At 38.5% G+C, this 10,000-nt stretch overlaps 3 non-coding genes across 3 annotated transcripts; 1 reads left to right on the forward strand and 2 right to left on the reverse strand.

Moving 5' to 3' along the window:
• The first annotated feature begins 1,577 nt into the window (after positions 1–1,577).
• Positions 1,578–1,649, forward strand: Trnae-cuc. The gene has a single exon. It is a non-coding gene; the product is annotated as a tRNA-Glu (tRNA).
• Positions 1,650–4,761: 3,112 nt separating this feature from the next.
• Positions 4,762–4,833, reverse strand: Trnae-cuc. The gene has a single exon. It is a non-coding gene; the product is annotated as a tRNA-Glu (tRNA).
• Positions 4,834–7,561: 2,728 nt separating this feature from the next.
• Trnae-cuc lies at positions 7,562–7,633 on the reverse strand. Its single transcript has one exon. It is a non-coding gene; the product is annotated as a tRNA-Glu (tRNA).
• Between the last annotated feature and the right edge of the window lie 2,367 nt (positions 7,634–10,000).

Consider the following 10,000-nt stretch of genomic DNA (forward strand, 5'->3'; position numbering starts at 1 on the left):
ATTCATATATATTTTTAGGAACGGACTTTCAGACGATTTATTATACAGCTGCTTACATATAGCGGGTAATATTTTCGTATTTTATGTTTAAATTGACACAATTATCTGTACAACGAAACTGTTGCACTCATAAAGATAGCAAAATATTCTGCGAAAAGGAACTGTAAACGCTTGATATAATGTCAAATTGAAGTTATAATCATACGCGCGTGGACAGGTGCGCACACCCACCCACACAAACGCTCGCAATATATATGTATATATATATATATTCATACATATATATGTATATACATGTACATATATATGTATATATATATGCATATATGTATATTTTATACACACATATATATAGATAGATATATAGATAGATAGATAGATATAGGTTCTAATCACTCAAGTACAATCTTTTTGTCTTGAGAACATACAAGGACCGTCTCTTGATCTCGCAAAGAAGCCATGTGCTTCAAGAAAATACCTAATGTGAAAGCATTTGTTTATACCTTAGTTGGGGATGAAAATGTTGATTTATTGTGCATTTCAAATATATGTTGTCACACCAATAGAGTTATTCGTGGCAGAGTTTTCTCGGGAAGAGCTTTCTCGTGCTTGGTTGCGGGGCACAGGTAAGGCAGCTTTTTTAGGACCTTGGGTACACATTTCCTTGGGAGTTTTGTAGTTACTGTAAATTGAGACCTATTAGTGACGTTATTAAATTATTTCCAATTCTTTCATTACTATATTATACAAAATTGGAATGTCTTCCCAACCAAGAAATGTCATTGCCTCGTCTGTTTGGGAACCCTGGAATTCTCTGCTATTTTTTTCGATGTTTAATATTACATCTGTTGAAAGAGTATCCCACACTGTAAAACTAGATTTATTGAAAGTGAGACTACAGTTTCGAAAACCATCATCAGACCTGAGTATGGAATCCAGTTGGATTTCGAAACTGAAACTGTGTCTCGCTTACAATAAATCTAGTTTTACAGTGTGGGTTTTTCTTCCATAATATCAACACGGTAGAGTGTTTTACCATTCATTACATCTTATTTCAAAATCTAATTCGAATATATATTGATGAATTCTCACATACACCTTAGACATGAAACAGTCACGACGTGTTTCGTTATCAAAGTAATATTCGACTCCATGGTTTGATTGTGCCAATGTATGATTGGTTGGATTTTCTTAATCTAGTTTTTTATATGTTGCCAGTACCCAGTATAAAATGGTCAATGTTAAGAAGTAAACATGATTTACAGCCTAAATATATAAATCTATTATTAATATCATTGATTAACTATTCCAATCATACTTCTGGTGGTATATATCATTTGTAATGTAGATATTATGATTTTCTTTGTTTTGTTTTTTATTCCGATCTGTTTTATTTTTAAAAGCTCTCCATCAGCTATCGACTTCAGATTAGGTGAACCATTTGCTTGTTTTGCGGAAACGCAGAAAATACATTAAACAGTGCTTAAATGCAAATTCAGAATGACGTGTAGCATCAACACAATCTAATTTGTTCTAACATAGGTTTTAACTGTAAGCAACTCTCAATATTGTAAGTATCCCGTGTGGTCTAGTGGCTAGGATACGCGGCTCTCACCCGCGAGGCCCGGGTTCGATTCCCGGCACGGGAAAGTTTTCCGGTGACACAGGTGAAGCGCCATCCTGTAGTCCAAGAACAGAAATCACTTAAAAAAAATACAACATAGTGACATGGAAGTATTCTCCATTAGACCAATGTGAGGTGCGTCGGGAAGGTACAAATTTAAATAATGGATCTGTTGCATATTAACTAATATAATTTAATCACTTAAGTCATACAAACACTACGATGCAGCAATGACAGCATTATTTTCTTTCCAATGAAGTGACTGTCTTTCCAAGTTAAACGGGACTTTGTTGATCATGTTTTGCAGTGCTGCAATATTTTTTTCCATATCACTCAGTTCTGAAATGTTACAATCTCCTCAATTCTTGTTAGCCACTTATTATATTTCATATGGATCTGCCAACTAGTAGAGAAATGTTTCTTTCTCATCTCTATAAACGCAAACTTGGAACAGGGTTTAGTACGCATGTGTAAGTTATGGCGTCGTCCCTTACATGCAATTAACAATCTCTTTTGTAGCCAAACTTCAGTATGAAATATGTGATATATATCGCTTAAAACTAAAACTTAATTGATTATTACGTGAACCTGGGCAGAAAGAGAAGTATGATGTATTTGCAACAACAACTAAAGTACCCATTATTTTTTTTTATTGAGATACTGCATAAGTAAGGCTATACACACTTTCCACTTTTCGATATTGAAGTGACAAGCTACGGTGTTTCATATCCGGTAAGAACGTAATTGGCAACTGTTTGTAGAGTTTCGTTTCGTTGTATTTTAATCAGCTGCCAGTTAATACTTATATTTACAAATGTTTAGTATTTAACCTTATTGCAATATTATTTGGTCGTTTCAATTGGAATTTGCTGCTTTCAAGACCATTCCTTAAAGAACCTTTCTATTCCATGGCCCCTGACCAGTATATCATAATCATGGCCCGTCCAGTGTCTCCTCTTTTCAAATTCAGTTATAAAAGGTGTCAATAATTATAGGACAAAGAACATTATATGGAAAGATTCCAAATTATTGATAGGTAAGATATAATTACCTGTAAAGTAATGTAGGTGAGACAAAATCCAGTTTAGTTCGGAGTCATGATTTCCATATTGCTCCCTGGTACCCCCAAGGAAGCGTGAGGTCCCCCCCCCCCCCAAGACCATACCTTAGCCTACCCCCCCAACACCATACCTTAGCCTGCCCCCCCCCCCCCTTTCCTTTCCTAGATCCTTCTATCCTTCCCGTGCCCTTATTTGCTCTCTCGTCTCATTCTTTCGTATTTTCACTCCCCTCTACTTCTTCACTAATATCTCCCCCTTCTACTTGTTACCCCTGCTTGTTTTACCATTTGTCTTTATCCCTATCCTATCCTGTCTCCATCCTACCCCTATCCTGCCCTTGTATCCCGCCTCATTTCCCCTCGTACCCCTCTTATTCGCACCCTCTTCTTGTTCCTTCACTTTTTCACTTCCTACTTCTATGCTAGTTTCCCCTTTTCTATTCCTTTTCCCCGTCTGTCCTACCTTCTTCCTTTAATCCTATCCTCTCCTGCGCCCATCCTATCCCTATCCTACCCATTATCCTTCCGTTATCTACAGGGCGAGTCGAGCACAGGCGGACCACTTCCCACTGCCAGCCTCATTTCTACTAATTTTTATCTCTGATTTATGCTGGCTTTATTTACATGCGATGTACGTTTATTCACACGTGTTTTATACATATGAATAAAAAATCTATTGAAATCGTTCGTTATCCATGCATAGTTTACAAAGATTCAGAAGATGTGCGGATAACGGGGTCATCCATATCTGTTGCGAATTGATTTTTTTTTACTTTTTTATCACGTATTTTAAGCTCAGTTTTATTATTCTTTTAATTGTTTCTCTTTACTTGTTCATCCTCTTTATTAATGCATCGCAGCAGTATTACATATTTTTTATGATCGTTTTAATTTTCTTCATGATTTCCTTGAACATTGTATTGCTTTTGTTTGTGGTTTCATCTTTTGAATATTCACCTTTATTATAACATTCCCTATTTATTATTTTACTTTTTTTTTTTATGTGCTACGCCTCCGTCCGCGGGAGTTGATGTAAACCCCTATATTTTGGTTAAATAAAGTAAGTGGATCTCTGACTGTGTTGACTTTACTCTCTGGATTCACACCACACAGATGCTGGAAACAAGGCTGCACTGCCCCTTTTACTTGCCTGGGTGGATTTATGCTGGACGTGTGTTTAATCTTTTACATTACTGTTTACTGCAAACCGTGTGTGCTCTTTTGACTTGGGTTTTTTACTTATTCTGAATTTTAATTACTTTCATCTTGTACTATACTTGTTTCTTTTATTCACGTTTTACCTATTTTACTCGGTTTACTGGAGATTTTACTTCAGATTTTTTAACGACTTTTCTGTCTACTTTTACGATCTTTTACTTTTTCCTCATTTCATGCATTTTAACGTAGATGCTAGTTTTTGTACTGTTCTTAAGCCCTTTTACTGATTTTAAGCACTTCTTTTCATTTTTTTTCGTAGTTCTTAAGCCCTTCTGGCAGTTTTCATTTTTAAGTTTTTCAACTTCGTTTTACTAAGTGGTGGTTTCCGCAAATCCGTTTTGTTCATTTTAGGATTTTGTATTTTATGTATCATGTATCATCTTCGTATTGGCCACGCTCCCCTTAGGCTTGCATCTATAGTTGGATAGTTGGCTTGTGAGGTCGTGTTGGTTCTGAGCCTTCAGCCTGGTCCCCTCACCCCCTTTTCGAGGAACGAACGGGGGCCCTCATTTTCCTTGGCCCCTAAGCCTGAAGTCTCCCTCACGGATGGCCTCATTTGGGTTCCTCTTTGACATAACCTTCAAGAAGTACCCCAGGATTGGGTAGCCTACTCTAGTGTCAGGGGTGAGTTGTCCGTTTTTCCTCTTCTGAAATTGCACGTACTTCCTTATAGATCGTAATTAGGTGGAATTAGTTTCATTTTGTTCAGGAAAACAGAGATTGATACATGGCTTTCCTGTTGTGTCATGGTACACTTCATATTGGTCAAATGATTTCCTTGCCTCTGTATCGAAGCCTTCGTGCAGTGAACAACATCTAAGTTTAGACTGACTACAGGGTGCATCACACCCGGAAAACTTTCCCGTGCCGGGAATCGAACCCGGGCCTCGCGGGTGAGAGCCGCGTATCCTAGCCACTAGACCACACGGGAGATAATTAGAATGAAATTTTGCTTACATTTTAATGCTCTAAGTTCTGTTTCCTGTAGAATATAATGTGAACTCATTAAATACTAGACCGCACAAGGGATTTCTGTTTTTGTGCTGTTAAATACATTTATATTTAGTTCACACATAAGGCTCTTTATGATCCTTTTTCGGGTTCAGATCCAATAAAAGTAAGGGACGGCAGTGTTCAGTGAGTTTATCGTAAGCTTTATTTTTGTCATATACTTGTTCCTCTTTTTCCCCAAAGATTCTTGTGAGAATAGCATAGCGATACCCAACAATAATTGTCCAAGAATAGTTTCATCAGCTTTAATTGTCTAGTCTTATTGCTTATATCAGATTTGAATGAGCTATATAGTCCCTTCATCACTCTTGTATATCAGGGAGGGAACCTCTAATATTGTTCTTAATTTATCTGAACAAAAATAATCGCCATTACACATTACGGAACTAAAATGAAGAGACAGGAATACGTTACTATTTTTAATATATTGTCAACGTCAGGCAACTTATATTTACTTAAAGAAGTGCAATGGCTTTAGGCTCTTGTAATAATAACAACAACAACAACAACAACAACAACAACAACAATAATATTAATAATAATAATAATAATAATAATAATGATAATAATAATAATGATAATAATAAAAGTAACAACATAGGATAGTATTGGTGTAGGGAGTAAGAGGAAAACTTCGTCTACGTTCTTCATGTCTGGCCTCACGTAAAGCGAGGCCAAGATCTGAGAATTGTCACCTCAGACTCAAACTTGTAGCAGGGCAGACCCTATGAAATACATTCTGGGAGCCGCCACAACTAGCGCACGTGCGTGGCCGTGCAGAGCAGTTTGATCGGTTATGACCAGGTTTGGAATAAAGAACGTATCGGGTTATATCTCCGGAAGGTTACCTTGGCAATATTGGTTTAGGATTTACGGCAGTCTCTAGGGGAATGGTGTAGCATTGTACTGATACTGCATCACAGTCCACGAAACAGGCGAGTAGGTCTTTTCCCCAATCTGATCAGTCCTTGTCGTTGACAGGGCAGTTTGTTAGGAGATGGAGACGGTTCCAGTGCAAGTATTGAGGGAGGGATGGGGTTGGGCTGGAATGGGTTTGCTTTTGAAGTCAGTTAGGGTTGATAATGCTTTAGCTTGGGATTCGGCGGAAGGAAACTTTCCTACTTGTTTTTGGAGACATTGCTGGAAGAGGAGAGTGTTGTGAGAGTAAAGGGCTGTAGAGGAGATCACAAATAAAATCGATCCCAATTGGCTGAGCTAAACATAGTTTTTTCAAAAGGCTTGGAGAAGTGGGAATAGTAGAAAAGCTGGGATGTGTGGAAGAGGGAGCAGCGGTCAGGTAGATGATTATCGTGATGATGATATTGATTATGATAATCAAAATCATTTTCATTACTATTAGGAGGATACTGATAACGATAACAATGCTAATACTAGAACTAGTACAACTCCTTCTTGTGATAATAAAGAGTCATAGTAAAATTAAAGAAAATGAAGAGATCTGGGATTAAGGAACCAAGATTATTTTTAAAAACCATACTCACGATAAAAATATCTTTGCATATGCGGCAATGGATATCCATGGAATAATCTGTCAGACTCAAATTGCAAAATTTAGCAGTGTCGAGATATAGGCTTCATTTATCCTATTTTTCTTACATGGACTGAATTTATGGTGAATTTTCTACTCCTCTAAAAAAAAAAAAAAAAATATATAATAATAATAATAATAAAAAAATCGAAGAAGAATAAATGCTACACAATCGATTGTCATAGATATTTTCTTTGTTAATTGTGCATTAATATGGACCTTTTATAGGTCTGCAATCAGAAGGGGGTCCAAGAAAGTTTTTCAAATAAGTTTTATAATTTATCAATACATTATATATTTATTACTCTGTAACGACAACAACAAAAACACATATTTTGGAAGGGATGCTTGACAGTTCACCGCAAAATAGATTACGTCTTGCCTTTATTTCGAAAGCCATATATTTATATTCATCCCCTTTTAAAACGAAGCTTTTAGGAGTGCCTGAACGAAGGGAGGCAATCCCGCCTAGAAAATATCAGAAACTAAGAGACATTTCCTTAATTCAAAGATATATAAGATGACGGAACTGACCCTATTTCACCGATAGACCAAACGGGACAGGGGCATTTTTTCCACTTTTCGAAAGGTTGATTTTTGTGGTAACGGTGAAAATTTCATAAAAGCAGATGATTTATTCTGACGATTGTTCTATGGAGAGCTGTGACATGTGTAAATGGAGAAAGCTGTCGAATTTTGACCCGACCATTGTCTTTGTAGGTTAAAATCGTAACGCACACGCACACGCACACGCACACGCACACGCACACGCACACGCACACGCACACGCACACGCACACGCACACGCACACGCACACGCACACGCACACGCACACGCACACGCACACGCACACGCACACGCACACGCACACGCACACGCACACGCACACGCACACGCACACGCACACGCACACGCACACGCACACGCACACGCACACGCACACGCACACGCACACGCACACGCACACGCACACGCACACGCACACGCACACGCACACGCACACGCACACGCACACGCACACGCACACGCACACGCACACGCACACGCACACGTCTAACTATAAGGCACGATGAATGCTATTAGGCGACTGGGAAAACTTTCCCGTGCCGGGAATCGAACCCGGGCCTCGCGGGTGAGAGCCGCGTATCCTAGCCACTAGACCACACGGGATTGATAAAATCTTTTAAGTAGCATTTGATTTCATGTCGTCAACACTGTGTACAAAAGTTTGGTCTATGTTCCTTGACCATTAATGTATGTTAGTCTCGTGGGACGGAGATATCTAGTCCAGAGGAGTAAGTGAATATCGAATATCAGCTTTGATTACCTTTCACCATTTACGCAATCATGTATGCATATTTAATACATGATTGTGTGTGTGTGTGTGTGTGTGTGTGTGTGTGTGTGTGTGTGTGTGTGTGTGTGTGTGTGTGTGTGTGTGTGTGTGTGTGTGTGTGTGTGTGTGTGTACGTATGCGTATTCATATATAAATATATGTATACTTGCATAAATATATGTGATATCTGAATATTGGACACACACACACACCCACCCACACACACACATACACACACACACACACACACACACACACACACACACACACATATATATATATATATATATATATATATATATATATAATACGATGAGGAACATGCCTTTCCGCATCAAAAGTTTTGCAACTCAAATTGTGAGTGAGCAACTTTGGGCAGTTTGGCGCTACTTGAATTTCGGATCGCAAGAGCTATGATTTATCTATAGTAGGTAATGATAGGTTATTGACCTTCAGTATTATAGCATCGTTTCATTCACATACTTCATATATTTCCCGCACACCCATACATCAAGGAATCTAAATCACGCACGCTTGTGCATGATAAAAACAAATCAAAAACATGCATGCTCGCGTAAAAGACGCGCGCACACACACACACACACACACACACACACAGAAAGAGAGAGAGAGAGAGAGAGAGAGAGAGAGAGAGAGAGAGAGAGAGAGAGAGAGAGAGAGAGAGAGAGAGAGAGAGAGAGAGAGTGAGAGAGAGAGAGAGAGAGAGAGAGAGAAAGAGAAAGAGAGATCCCTAGGGCGGGAGATAGAAAATTAGGAAAGGAAGGAAAGAGAGTGAAGATGCAGTGAGAGGATAGGGGAACACGCACACATTCAGCGAGAGGATGGGTTACTCTCTCTGTTAATCTCATGCCTTTCCTTGTCTCTCTGTGCTCATTTCTCTGTTTTACCTGAGCACACATTTTTGTTAATGAGCCTTCTTAGAACGCATACGTAAGGTGTTGGTGTTTGCCTGTGTTCTCCCATGCATGTATGTGCGTTCGCAAATCATATCAGCGAAAAGATGCTGTGATACAGATACGCACTGGTCAGTAATATAAGATCATTCCTAACATCGCTATCATATATATGAGCAATCGGCTCTTGCCCTCCGAAATTCTGGTATTGCCAAACTGCCAGCTCGAAGTTTCCTGACCAGAAGAGCTCGTTCCTCACCTTGCCTTGCCAGAGTGTCGCCCCGTCTGTGGGATGTGACTGTGTATATGTATATATATGGTAGAAAAATTCACAATTCACAGACTAGATTTACTGATAATGAGGTAACAGTTTCGAAATCCACCCGGATTCCATGTTCATGTCTGAAGAGGAAAGAGAGAGAGGAGAGACAACACAGAGAACACGGGCAGGTGTGGACAGACTAACGGAAGCGAAGGGAGGGCAGGGCAGGTCGGAGGATCAGGCAGACTTTGTGCATGATAGCCGGCATAAGGGTGAAGGCGTAGGATGCCGGAAGCAAGGAGACTATCGGCAGGAGAAAAGCCGCTGTTCAAGTTGAAATTAGGCAGCAACTTGATTAAGGCAGATTCCATCAGTCTGCGGGCGTGGACATCGCGGAAGGAAAGATAATTCGCGCCGCTGGCTAGTCCATCTGATGGACTGTGTCCCACTGATGGCAGGAGAGGGCGTTGTTGTTGTGTCCCCTGGATCCAGCGTATTTATGTTGAGACACGTTTAGTGAGACTGGCGCCTGTTTCAGAGTTGGCACTAGGAACAGCATGGGTGTATACATGTATATATACGCATATGTATGTGCGTGTACACATATATGTACATATATGTATAACATAATATATATCTTTATATTTATATATATGTATATATATAAACGTATATTTATATATATGCATATATAAACGTATATGTATATATATGTATATATAAACGTATATGTATACATATGTAAATAAATCTAGTTTATGCATTGCATTGTTTTTCTACCATGTGCATACATGTAAAAATATACAAAAATATATAGGTATGTATATACACACATATAAACATACATACATATTCATATATATATATACACACACACGTACACATATATATATTATATATATAATACATATGTATATATATCTATAATACGCATGTATGTATATATATGTAAATAAACAGTTTATGCATTGTGGATATTTTATCGTTTGTATATATGCATGCGTATAAAAAGATATATTTATGTA

Source organism: Penaeus chinensis, chromosome 15 (genome assembly GCF_019202785.1).
Source record: "Penaeus chinensis breed Huanghai No. 1 chromosome 15, ASM1920278v2, whole genome shotgun sequence".
Taxonomy (NCBI): Eukaryota; Metazoa; Arthropoda; class Malacostraca; order Decapoda; family Penaeidae; genus Penaeus; species Penaeus chinensis.